The following is an 11,855-nucleotide window of genomic DNA, read 5'->3' as shown; positions in this document are numbered from 1 at the left end:
TCACAGAGAGGGTCTGCACTCCAGCCTGGGGTCACACCCCACAGTCAGGGGCACTCTGCCTCCCTGACTCTCCTCTCTTCCCTGTCCTGGGTCCTGGCAGCCTTTCCCGCAGTCACTTTATTGAGCATCTGTTGGGTGCCCAGCAGTAAGACAGACATAGTTACTGCTATGTCTGATGGAGGGGAATGGGCAGACGATCAGCAAACACGTGGTCACATAATGTGGAGAAGTGACATCTGCCCTAAGACCAGACCTGTTCCCAGGAGCTGGGCCCCGGGGGAGTCAAGAAGGGCATTGGGAGGGTCTGCTGGGAAGAGAGCAGGAAGGTATTCTTGGAAGTGGAGAAGGTGTTTCCTGGTCCCTGGTTCCAGGAGGGCTTCCCTTCTGCTAGAATTCTGGAGTCCATCAGCCTTCCCTGTGGGAATCTGTAGCTGGGGGTTTCTGCCGCCTCGGGGATCTGCGGAAACAGCCCCTCTATTGTTCTGCCTGCAGAGTGTGAGGGGTGGTGAACAGCGAGGGCCAGCAGCTGCTGCCCCCTCCCCTGGGGCTGCCTGGCTTCCATAGCAGCGCCCCAGGCCAGACTGGCCCCAGCTGCCCAGCCCCTAATTAGGCAGAGATGAGATCTGCTCCCAGATCTATTTCCCAGCAGCTAATTATATACACGTGGGCTTGGGAGCCCAGCAATCTGGCTGCTCATTCCTGTCGAGAAGGTGTGATGGGCCCCTGGGAAAGGCACCTGTCCCCACCCGCCAGGCCTCAGTGTACCCTTTTGGCAGAGGATGGGACGTAGCTAGAGGGTCTTGTTCCTTTCCCTGGTGAAATGGTTCTGGTCCTGCTAAAGAGATATTCAAGGGGACCAGGAAGAGGAGACACCCATCCTGCCTGACACCCTCTGTCCAGGGGGAGCAGGGAGGGACTGAGGAATTAGTCTATAGGGCCCTGACTCTAGATCCCAGGGTAGGGGTAGACATAGATAAGGTCATGGTGACAGCTGCTCCACCAGATAGACCTGCACATGGGCTTAGAGCTGTGTGGGTCTTCCCGGGTCCAAGACAGAACACCTCATTCAGGTTTAAAAAAGGATACTGTTTTTCAGGTAATGCATTCATCTATTTCCCCCAATACTTTATTAAGAAAAATATCAAAGAAAAGTTGAAAGAATGATATAGGAAACACTTAAATACCCACCTACAGGATGCACAGTTCTCCGTATTTTGTTAGATGTGCACTATCGGGCATCTACCCGTCTATCCATCCATTAAGACAGCCTATTTTTTTCAAGCTTTTCAAAGTAAGTTGCAAACATCAATATGCTTTCCCTTAAAGGCACTTTGGCATGCATATCGTTAGAGCTCAGTATTTGTTTACAGTTCCCCTGTGTATGTATAAAATTGACATCCTGTGAAATGCACAAATCTTAAAGGTACCATTTGACTTCAGACAAATGGACACTGTTCCCAAACCCCAGTCAGGATATAGAGCAACACCATAACCATGGGAAATTCCCTCATGTCCCTTCTCTGTCAATTCCTGTCTCTAGCTCATAGCTATATCCATGAATCTGTATAAATTCAATAGTGCTCATAAAATATTTCTTTGTCCTGACCCCCAAAACAGCCATATCCAACTCTTTTAACTATTCTGGTACTTCTTTCCATATTTCTAAATAAGAATATTTAAGTTATTGGGTTGTTATGAGGATTTAACATGTAAACTACACCAAAATAATTACTCTTAAAGTGGTCAAAAATGTTTCTTTTTATAATTATTATTATCAAAGAAGAGTTAGCTTTTTTCACCTCCTATCCTTTTAATCGGTGTTTATCACAATTTTCCATTAAGTGCATATTTAGTGTTATTATTTTGTAACTATACAAATATTACTTCCTGCCACGCCAAATCTCATACGATGGTTACATTTCCTTTCTTGTGAAACTCTTGGTTTTTCCTGGAGTTACTACTTGCCTTGCTTTTCATTCCTATGGTTTCCTTCTAACCAACCCACCCTTAATTCTCTGACATTCTCAGTGTCCCCATAGTTACACACAGAAGGTAAGGTATTGGTTCCAACTTCCTTCCTGAAACCCTGTGCAGTGTTGGTGGTATAGTGGTGAGCATACTGCCTTCCTTCCTGAAACCCTTCAAGTGCTCTTTAATACCCCCCACCACTTAAAAAACAAATTGGACCAATTTTCAAAATAGAGTATCAAGCACAAGCACAAACTCTAATATAAGTCCCTGCCTATGGGTCTCTAACTGGGATAAAAACTGAAGTGTGACCGCCACTGCCAGGCCTTTCCATTTATCCATGGGAATGTCTCAGCACCATCTGCTCACTGTGCCAATCTATGGCTCATTTTGTGCCCTTCACCTTATTCATCCATTTTTTTTAAGAGAATCTTTTTTTAAAGAGTATTTATTTATTTATTTGACAGAGAGAGAGATCACAAGTAGGCAAAGAGGCAGGCAGAGAGAGAGGGGGAAGCGGGGTCCTTGCTGAGCAGAGAGCCCGATGCAGGGCTCGATCGCAGGACCCTGAGATCATGACCTGAGTCCAAGACAGAGACTTAACCCACTGAGCCACCCAGGCACCCTATTAATCCATTTGTTCAACTAAAGCCTGCTGAGTCCTTCTCCATCCCCTGCCCTGGGCTGGGCAGCACCAGCAACATAGCACTTGGGTATTGTTGACCTACCTAATCCCAGAGCGTATTTATACTGACATGTGAGCTTGAACAGTGGTCTGAATAGAAGTGTGTGTGGGGTTGGGTGATGGCTGGGAGTGTCTGCATGGGACCTATAAGGGCTGTGTCTATGTGGGTGCTGACATTTTCCACAGGAGGCCATTTGTGTATATATGTGTGTAGGTGTTGTTTACACAGTGTATGTTCACTGGTTATGTGTATCAGTTAGTTTTTGCTACATAACAAACAACCCTAAACCTAGTGGCCTAAGACAGTAATTTATTAGTCCATGATTGTATCAGCTGGTAATTTGGCCTGGGCTCAGCTGGGCAGTTCTTCTGGCCTTACCGAGGCCGGCTCATGTGGTTGTAGTCGGCTGGTCTTGGAGGATGTCACCCACATGTCTGGCCTTTGGCAGTCTGTTTGAGGGGTGCCTCCAGCCACCTCTAAGAGGTTCACCTCCATGAAGTTAGCTTGGGCTGATTCACACAGTAATCTTGGAGTTCCACACTGGGCAGGAGAAGACAAGCTCCAATGCATATGAGCTTTTGAAAGACTCTGCTTGCATTGTAATTACTAATGTTCCATTGGCCATGTGACGTGGCTGAGTCAGATTCAAGGGGTCAAGAAATAGACTCCATCTCTTAGTCACATGGCAAAAGGGCCTGAGGACAAGCATAGGGGAATGATTGTGCTGGTTTCCAATTTATTTATTTATTTATTTTAAAAATATTTTATTTATTTATTTGACAGATGGAGACCACAAGTAGGCAGAGAAGCAGGCAGAGAGAGAGGACGAAGCAGGCTCCCTGCTGAGCAGAGAGCCCGATGCAGGGCTCGATCCCAGGACCCTGGGATCATGACCCGAGTTGAAGGCAGAGGCTTTAACCCACTGAGCCACCCAGGCGCCCCTAGTTTTCAATTTAGCACAGCCTATATGTGCATAGTTTGGCAATCAGAGAAACTGGGATTTCCTGGTGCTGTCACTTACTTGCTATCTGTCCTTGGTCAAGCTGCCTGACCTCTCTGAGCCTCACAAACTGGAGAGAATGGGATGAGAGGAGACAGTCTTTATTGTAAAGTGCCTGTGCTATTCATTTGTTCATTAATGCAACATGTAGTTGTTAGCACGAGGCACACCCTGGAGACACTGTAGCGAACAAAATGAACCAGAACACCTGCCTTTGGAATGTTTAGTCCTGGTTGCGGACACATGTTAATTGACCATCCCAATAATTTTATGATCACTGAAATTAGGCCCTGGAAGGAAGAGATTACTGACCTGGCCAGGGAGGTCTGGAAACCTGAGCGAGCTATTTGAGCTGAGATATGAAGGATAGGTAGGAGTTAAACAGAAGAGGGGACGGGAATGGAAAAGGATTTCAGGTTGAAGGATTAGTTTGTGCAAAGGCCCTGTGGTGAGAGTAGATTCTAGAAGCAGAGTGAAGGTGGGTGGAGCTGGAGCTGGAGCTTGTCAACTGCGCAGGGTTATTGGAGCCTTTGAACAATGAGTGGGTCAATCTTACTAGGGTGACTGAAATGAGACCCAGAGGTCTAATTATGCTCTACAAGGCCCGCATGACCTGGATTCCTGTTACCCTCCCACATCCTCTTTACCTATTCTTCTATAGCCACACTGCCTCCATGATGTTCCAGGAACATACCAGACACATTCTTACCTCAGGACTTTTGCACTTGCTGCTTCCATTGCCAGTGTCTATCCTACCCCAGATCCCCACATGACTCAATCACTTACTTCGTTTGGGTCTCTGCTCACATGTCAACTTCTCAGAGAGGTCTTCTCTGACCCACCACTCACCATCGACCCTACCTAAACCATCAGCATCCAGCAGTCACTAGTTCCCTATCCTGGTTTATTTGTCTTGCTAGAAAAATACATATCAGCCCCTGACTCAGAGTAAACAGAGGCCACATGATCTGTTTCTGGTCTCTGTCTCTTACTAGAATGCAGCTCCAGGAGACAGGATTTGATTTTACCCTAGGCTGTGTCTCCATCCCCTGGGGAGTATTTGTTGGGTAAAAGAATGAGTGAAAAGGAGTGAGCAAATGGCATACAGCAAGGAACTAGCTCCTGGAAATTAGGAGGTCTGGATTCAAGCCCCAGTTGGTCTTGATAATTGTTCACCTTTCTGGTCCTTGGTTTCCCTAGCTGTGCTGTGAGGCATCTGTGGTCTCTAGGTAGGTTTTGTGGAGGCGGCAGGGCCCTGTGGGGGAGGATGGGAGTCCTGGGGATGAAAATAGCCTAGCCCGGCCTCTTGGTTGGCCCCTACCCTCACTGTGGCATCCAGCTGGAGCCAGGAGGCTCTGTCTGGAGCCTGCCAGCCTGGCACTGGGGCTGGGATTGCAGCTTCTGGACAGCTGGGCCAGGCAGCCCTGGGAGGTTCTTAAGGGCACACCGGGCCTGTTGGATGTCTCCAACCTCCCTCCCCACCTCTCTGTTCTCCCTCAAAGTCCGCTGGCAGGATAAATCCCTTAATCCCCTTAAATGCCTGCAGCCTTCGCAGCTCACAGAACTTTCTCTTGGTCTGCATCTAGTCGTACCCTGCACAGTAGCTGCCTTATTGACAGGGACACCGAGGCTCAGAGAGGACAGTTGGCTCATTGGAGGTTACAGGCTAGCACGTGGGACAGTTACTACTAGAACCCAGGTCTGGCCCAGTCTTGTCCTGCCAGGGTGTGTGTGTGTGTGTGTGTGTGTGTGTGTGTGTGTGTATGTGTGTTTGTGTGTGTGTGTTTGTGTGTGCTGGAGATGGCATGACTGCCCAAGGGCAGTCCCCTCCTTTCACTGCTGGCTCCCTGGGTCTCCGGTTTCTGATAGAGGGTAGCGGCAGTTGTTAGTGGCACTTAAAGCCAGGCTGCCAGGGTTCAAATCCCACCTTTGCTACTTCGTAACTGGACTCTGGGGTCCCCCCATCCTGTCACCTCAGTGTCTGTCATTAGGGTAAATCCCTTAATCCCGGACATTATTAGGCCTAATTTTATGCATTGACCAAGTTTAAACAATTTAGTTAGTTGCCAGCTTTTGGTATATAAACCACTGGAAGAATCACACAAACACACCAAGCAAGGTACATCCATGAGGCCCCAAGCACCTAGCGTGTGCCTGGCACAGATCAGAGTTCTGGGGAGCTCATTCCTCGGAGTGCCATGGTGAAGTGGTGTTTTCTCCATTTCCTCCAAAGGAGCCTCAGAGATATGAAGCCCTCTGCCCAGTGTCTCATGGCCAGGGAGGGCAGAGGTGGGGAGGGAGGTGAGTCGGGGGTTTGCGAAAACCCAGCACTCTCCCCTCAGGGCTCCTTGAGACCTAGTGGGGTCTATTCAGGCTGGCGCATCACTCCCTGTCTGAGCCTTGGTGTCCCTCTTGGCAAAACGGGGCGGGGAAGTATGAATGGAGCGGGCCAGTCCAACCCATGATCACACCCCTGGAATGTGGGCTCAGGGGGACCAACGCTTCCAAGTTCTCATGAGAATCCAGATCTCAAAAATCAGTGAGTAGGTTATTTGCTCATTGTTTAGATGTGGATAAGTCACTATTTGAATGTGAAAATGCCCCCATACAAAGAGTAGATAATGTTCATTATTTCACCATTATCTGTAATAGCAGACAATTGAAAACAGCCCTCAGTGAGAAGTGGGTGAACCAACTTGGGCCCAGCCACCCAGTGGCATCCCATGCAGCCACAGGAAAGACGCCGTGCGTGCACTTGGTGTGCAACAGCTGGATGCCTGGTGAGCAGGCAAGGTGTGGAATGGCATGCACAGTGTGCTCCTGTTTTTGGAAACTGGAATATATGTCCCCACACTCCTACTGGCATAGAAGCTCCCTGTGGAGTTCCACTGTGAGCCCTGCCTGTGGGAGAACGGGCTGGCTGGAGCCAGTGGTGGGAGAGAGACTCACTTCTTAATTTTTGTAACTTTTGAATTTTGAACCATGTGAATGTATTGCCTATGCAAAAAAAAAAAAAAAAAAGGGAAGGAAAGAAAAAGAAGAAAAGAAAAAAGGAAGAAAGGAATAAAGAAGGAGGAAGGAAGGAAGGAAGGAAAAAAAGAAAGGGAAAAAAAGAAAATTTAAACCTAGGGAAATAAAGCAGAAACAAGAAATCAGGAACAGACAGACAGACATGAGACATGCAGGTACAGTCACTACCCTCTCCCCTAGAGCAACCACAGGCCACATTCTGGGTTTTGCCCAGCTTCGTTTTGTGGCTCCACCCTCTACGGTAATATTTTGGTTTCCACACGCACAGCACCCACAGGAAACACCAGCCAATGGGCGTCAGGTTCCGGGCTGGGCCGCCTTCCAGGGTTGGTGGTGGGTATGACACAGCCTCGGGATGGCGTTGTCCAAATGCCCAAGTGATGACGCAGCCCCGGATGGAATGATGACACTTCCCACAGTCTCACAGGCCCTACTGGTCTGGTGTGTGTCTGGCAACTTCGGGTGTGTGGACACTTTTAACAGCCATCCCCATCTACTAGCTCTGAGTCTTCAGGGACTTAACCCATCCATGCACCCATCCACCCATCCGTCCGTCCGTCCATCCATCCAATATTTATGAAGTACCTACAACATGCTCTTCAAGGCACTGAAGACAGAGCAGAGAACAAAACAAAAGTTCCCGCTCCTGTGGAGTGGACATTCTAGTGGGGAGACAGGCAATGCATGCCACAGTGGAAATGTCCTGGAGATAATGTAGCCAGGAAGGGAAGTGGGAGGACTCTCCTGAAGTATATAATTGACATACAACAACGTTAACCCATTTTAGGCACATGATTTGGTGAGTTTCGGCGATTGTATACATCTGTGTATCCACCACTACAGACAAGTTCTAGAAGATTTCTGTCATCCCAGAAAGTTCCCTCCTGCCCGTTTGCAGTCAGTCCTGACTCCCACCCCACTTCCCACCTGGGACACAGCTGGTCAGTTTTCCTTCTCTAGGAAGGATTGCATTTATCTTTTTTTTTTTTTTTTTTTTAAAGATTTTATTTATTTATTTATTTGACAGAGAGAAATGACAAGTAGGCAGAGAGGCAGGCAGAGAGAGAGAGAGAGAGGAGGAAGCAGGCTCCCTGCTGAGCAGAGAGCCCGACGCGGGACTCGATCCCAGGACCCTGAGATCATGACCTGAGCCGAAGGCAGCGGCTTAACCACTGAGCCACCCAGGCGCCCCTGCATTTATCTTTTGTGCAGGTCACATCCATGGCGTCTGGCTTCTTCCGCTCTGTGTGATACATTTGTGATCCACCCATCTTGTTATGTGCCTGTCTCTTTTTACTGCTGAGTAGTCCATGGTACACATGTGCCATGTTTTGTCTGTTCATCCGGCCTATGGCTGGGCATCTGAGTTGTCTCCACATTTTGGCTATTCCAAATAAAGCTGCTGGGAACATCCCTGCACAGCTCTCGTGTGCACGTACACTTTCATGTCCCTTGAATAAATGCCCAGGAGCAGGGCTGCTGGGCCTCCTGGCAACTGTATGTTTAACTTTATTAGAACCAGGCATTGTGCTTTTAATTTTTATTTTTTCAATTTTTAAAGATTTTATTTATTTGAGAGAGAAAGAGAGCATATGAGCAGGAGGAGGGGCAAAGGGAGAGGGAGAAGCAGCTTTCTGCTGACCAGGGAGCCTGATACAGGGTTCAATCCCAGGACCTTGAGATCATGACCTGAGCAGAAGTCAGACCCTTAACCAACGGAGCCACCCAGGCATCCCGGATTGTGCTTTTAAATAGCTTGGTCAGGGGTGCCTGAGTGGCTCTGTTGGTTAAGGGTCTGACTTTGGTTCAAGTCATGATCTTGCGGTCCTGGGATCGAACCCCACATTGGGCTCCCTGCTCAGCGGAGAGCCAGCTTCTCCCTCTCCCTCTGCCACTCCCCCTGCTCGTGTGTTCTTTCTCTCTCTCTGTCAAATAAGTAAATAAAATCTTAAAAAAATAAATAAAATAGTGTGGTCAGGGCAGGATTCCACAAGCAGGTAATATTTTAGCGGAGACTGGAAGGGGGCACAGGAAGCATCATGGCTGTGGGCAGCAAGACTGTTGTGGCAGAGGAATGAGGTGAGTGGTGTCACTGCTGTGTTTGAGGAACAACATGGAGGCCAGCTGGTGGGAATGGAGTGAGCGAGGGGGTCAGGGCTTGGAGGTGGGGTCAGTGTGTAACAGGACTAAATAGGGTAGGGCCTACAGGTCATGGTGAGGATGTTGGCTTTTGCTCTGAGAATCCATGGGTGGTTTCTGAGCAGAGGTGGGACAGGATCAGACTTGAATTTGAACATCCTCCCCCGCGCCAGGCTGCCCAGTGCAAATGGGCTGCAGCCAGGGATGCAGCGGGGAGGCCAGTGAGGAGGGTACTGCAGCAGTCCTGGCAGGAGGTGAAGGAGTGGGACTGGGGTAGCAGGGGCAGAGGATGTGGATGCTCAGATTCTGGATCTGCTCTGAAAGTGGAGCCGACTGGGCAAGAATTGGATGTAGAGGGAGGGAAAGAGGACATGAAGGGTGATAGACAGACTCTTAGGTGGCCTCTCAGATAGGGGCCGAGAGTCTTCCCCCCCAGCCAATAGCCAGCAAGGAAATGTACACTTCACATGGCAACCCCCAGGACCTGAACTTGGCCAACCACGGGAATCGCTCCGAGCCTCCACAAAGAAACAATGCCCAGCTGACGGCTAGATTGCAGCCCAGAGAGACCCTGAATGGAGACCCCAGGCTATGCCTGGACTTGTTATCTACAGAAACTGTAAGGTTGTGGTTTTCAGTCACTGCATTTGTGATAATGTTTACTCAGCAAAAGATGACTGATACAAGCATCCTAGAGTGGGGAAACTGAGGCCCAGCGAGTGGCTGGTACTCGAACACAGGTTCTTGCAGGGAGACACCATCAGGCAGAACCTGCCCCAGTTGCAGAGGCCCCACTAGGCCCAGCCTCTCGTCTCCCCTGGAGGCTGTGGTCTGAGCCCCTCTGCCAATACCTCCTCTGTCAGGGCCCTGGCTCCCCAGAGAGCCGGCTTCTGGCCACCCACTAAATGCCCAGAGCTCCTAGGGCAGCAAGCTCAGGCAGGCTCCCGGCTGGGCCAAGCCAGGTGGCCGGGAAGTAGAGTTCTCACCCCCACAGCAGAACAGGTCCCGAGGGCATAGGAGCCAGGTCCAAATCTGAGACCCCAGGTGAGAAGGACAAAGCACAGGCTTAGACCTGTGGTTAGAATCCCAGCCCTGCTACTCACCAGCTGCAGGACTCCGGTCACAGGGCAGTGTCCAGTTGGTAAACTGGGAGCAAGAATACCCTCCTCCAGATAGTCAGTGAGCTAAGGTGCGTGAAACTCTTGGCAGGAGCCCCGTTAACGTTCAAGTTCAAGGCCCCAAACTCTACCTTCTATGGGCCTTGGTTTCCCCATCTGCGAAATGATCTTGTTCCCTAGATGGGTTTGGAGGGCCCTGGTAGCTCTAACAGTTGGCCACGTGGGGGTTCAAATTCTGGCTCTGCCTCTAATTAGCTGTGACCATGGATAAGTCACTTAAGCCCTCTGAGCCCCAGTCTTCTCACCTGTAAAATGGAGCTATGAGTCATTCCTCCCATTTCATGAGATGCAGGTCAGAGACCGAGTTGAGTGCCTCAAAAAACTGTCAGCTGGTTTTACCATCCTCACTGTTGTTCCAAGTGCCTGCTGGAAAGGGCGGCAGGCTAGACACCCCAGGGCGAGGGAAGTTTGTTTTCCTTGGAGACAAACGTTTGAGGGCTGGGCCAGGCCTACATATATTTCTGGTCAAAGCTAGTTTTTTCCACCCAACTCTGGCCCTGCACCATCTAAAACCAAGCCCCAGGTATCACAATGCTTCTAAACACTAAACCCACAGGCAAGTTTTGGGAAACAAAAATGTGCATTCATTTCTGTTTGCAGTTCTGGGAACTACCTCCTAGTTTTCTCTAGAGGGATGGCAGTAGCTTTGTGCAAATGCCTGGAGGTGGGAATGTGTGTCATAGGCACAAATGGGTGGCGACAGCGATGTCCCCACTGGCCACATTTGAATTATGCCTGCTGTCCTCTGCACAGACTCGCTGGTGGGAACAGACACCTGCCTGCAGGCTGGACAGCCAGGGTCTCTCCTGGGAAGTTGATACTTGAATGGAGGTCACATAGGCAGAGGGTGGTTGGAGATGTGTTGTCCCTGGCCAGTACCCTAGAGAGGACAGCCATAGGTTCTGTCACTGAGTCCTCTGCGCATGCCTGAGTCCTCATGCTTGGGCTTTGTTCTTTCCCCATCCGGGGGACCCCTTCCCATAAATCTATGGCTGGTCTTCTTGCTTAGTCCCTGTCTGGTGTTTGTCACCCAACTCCCCTTTGCCAATGTGGTGTTGGGGGTGGGGTGGGGATAGAGCCTTGTTGGGGGTTGAGGGCAGACTGTGAGATGGAGCAGTTACCCTTCTGGTCTGTGAAGGTAGTTTGGGGCGCTTCTGTGCAGAAAGAGCACTGGACTCAGAGTCTGTTTCTGTACATGTGACTTTAGGCCAATCACTTAGCCTCCCCATATGGTCCAGTGGGATGGTACCGGGGAGGGGGGAGAATCTCCATCAGCGGATGGGGAAACTGAGGACCAGAGAGAGGGAGGCTTTATTTAAAGCCACACAGCAGGTTTGGGACAGACCCTGGAGAGCTCCTGAGTCCCCTAGGTCCTGGCCCTGCGGGGGAGGATTGGAGTGGGCAGGAGTAGTTTCCCCCAGACGAACCTCAGGCCCACCAGCAAGTCACAGATCAGATTCCTTTCCCAATTAATGGTCCCATTTGGCTCTGCAGTACCATCAACATCCCATTTGGGCACTGAGCAAACTGATTCCAGAGAGGGGCTTGTCCAAGGTCACAGCACAAGTTCATAGCAGAATGAGTCTGAGCCAGATATGAAACACCCATGCTTTTTGCTCTAAATCAGTGTTTTCCAAGCTGATGAATGGGGATGTTTGGGGATGGTGGTTAATGAGTTCTTCAGAAGAATTTTTAAATGGTTTGATTTCATTTTGGTGATAACCCTAGAAGATAATCTCAAACAGCTCATGCATCACCTGCATGACCCCAGGTGAGTCCTGCTGGAGACGGTGCTTAGGATCACACTGGACTACACAACTATGTTTCCTGAGCACTAATTAGGGGCCAGGCACT

Source organism: Mustela nivalis (assembly GCF_964662115.1).
Source record: "Mustela nivalis genome assembly, chromosome: 8".
Classification (NCBI taxonomy): Eukaryota; Metazoa; Chordata; class Mammalia; order Carnivora; family Mustelidae; genus Mustela; species Mustela nivalis.
This window is presented reverse-complemented; position numbering follows the sequence as displayed.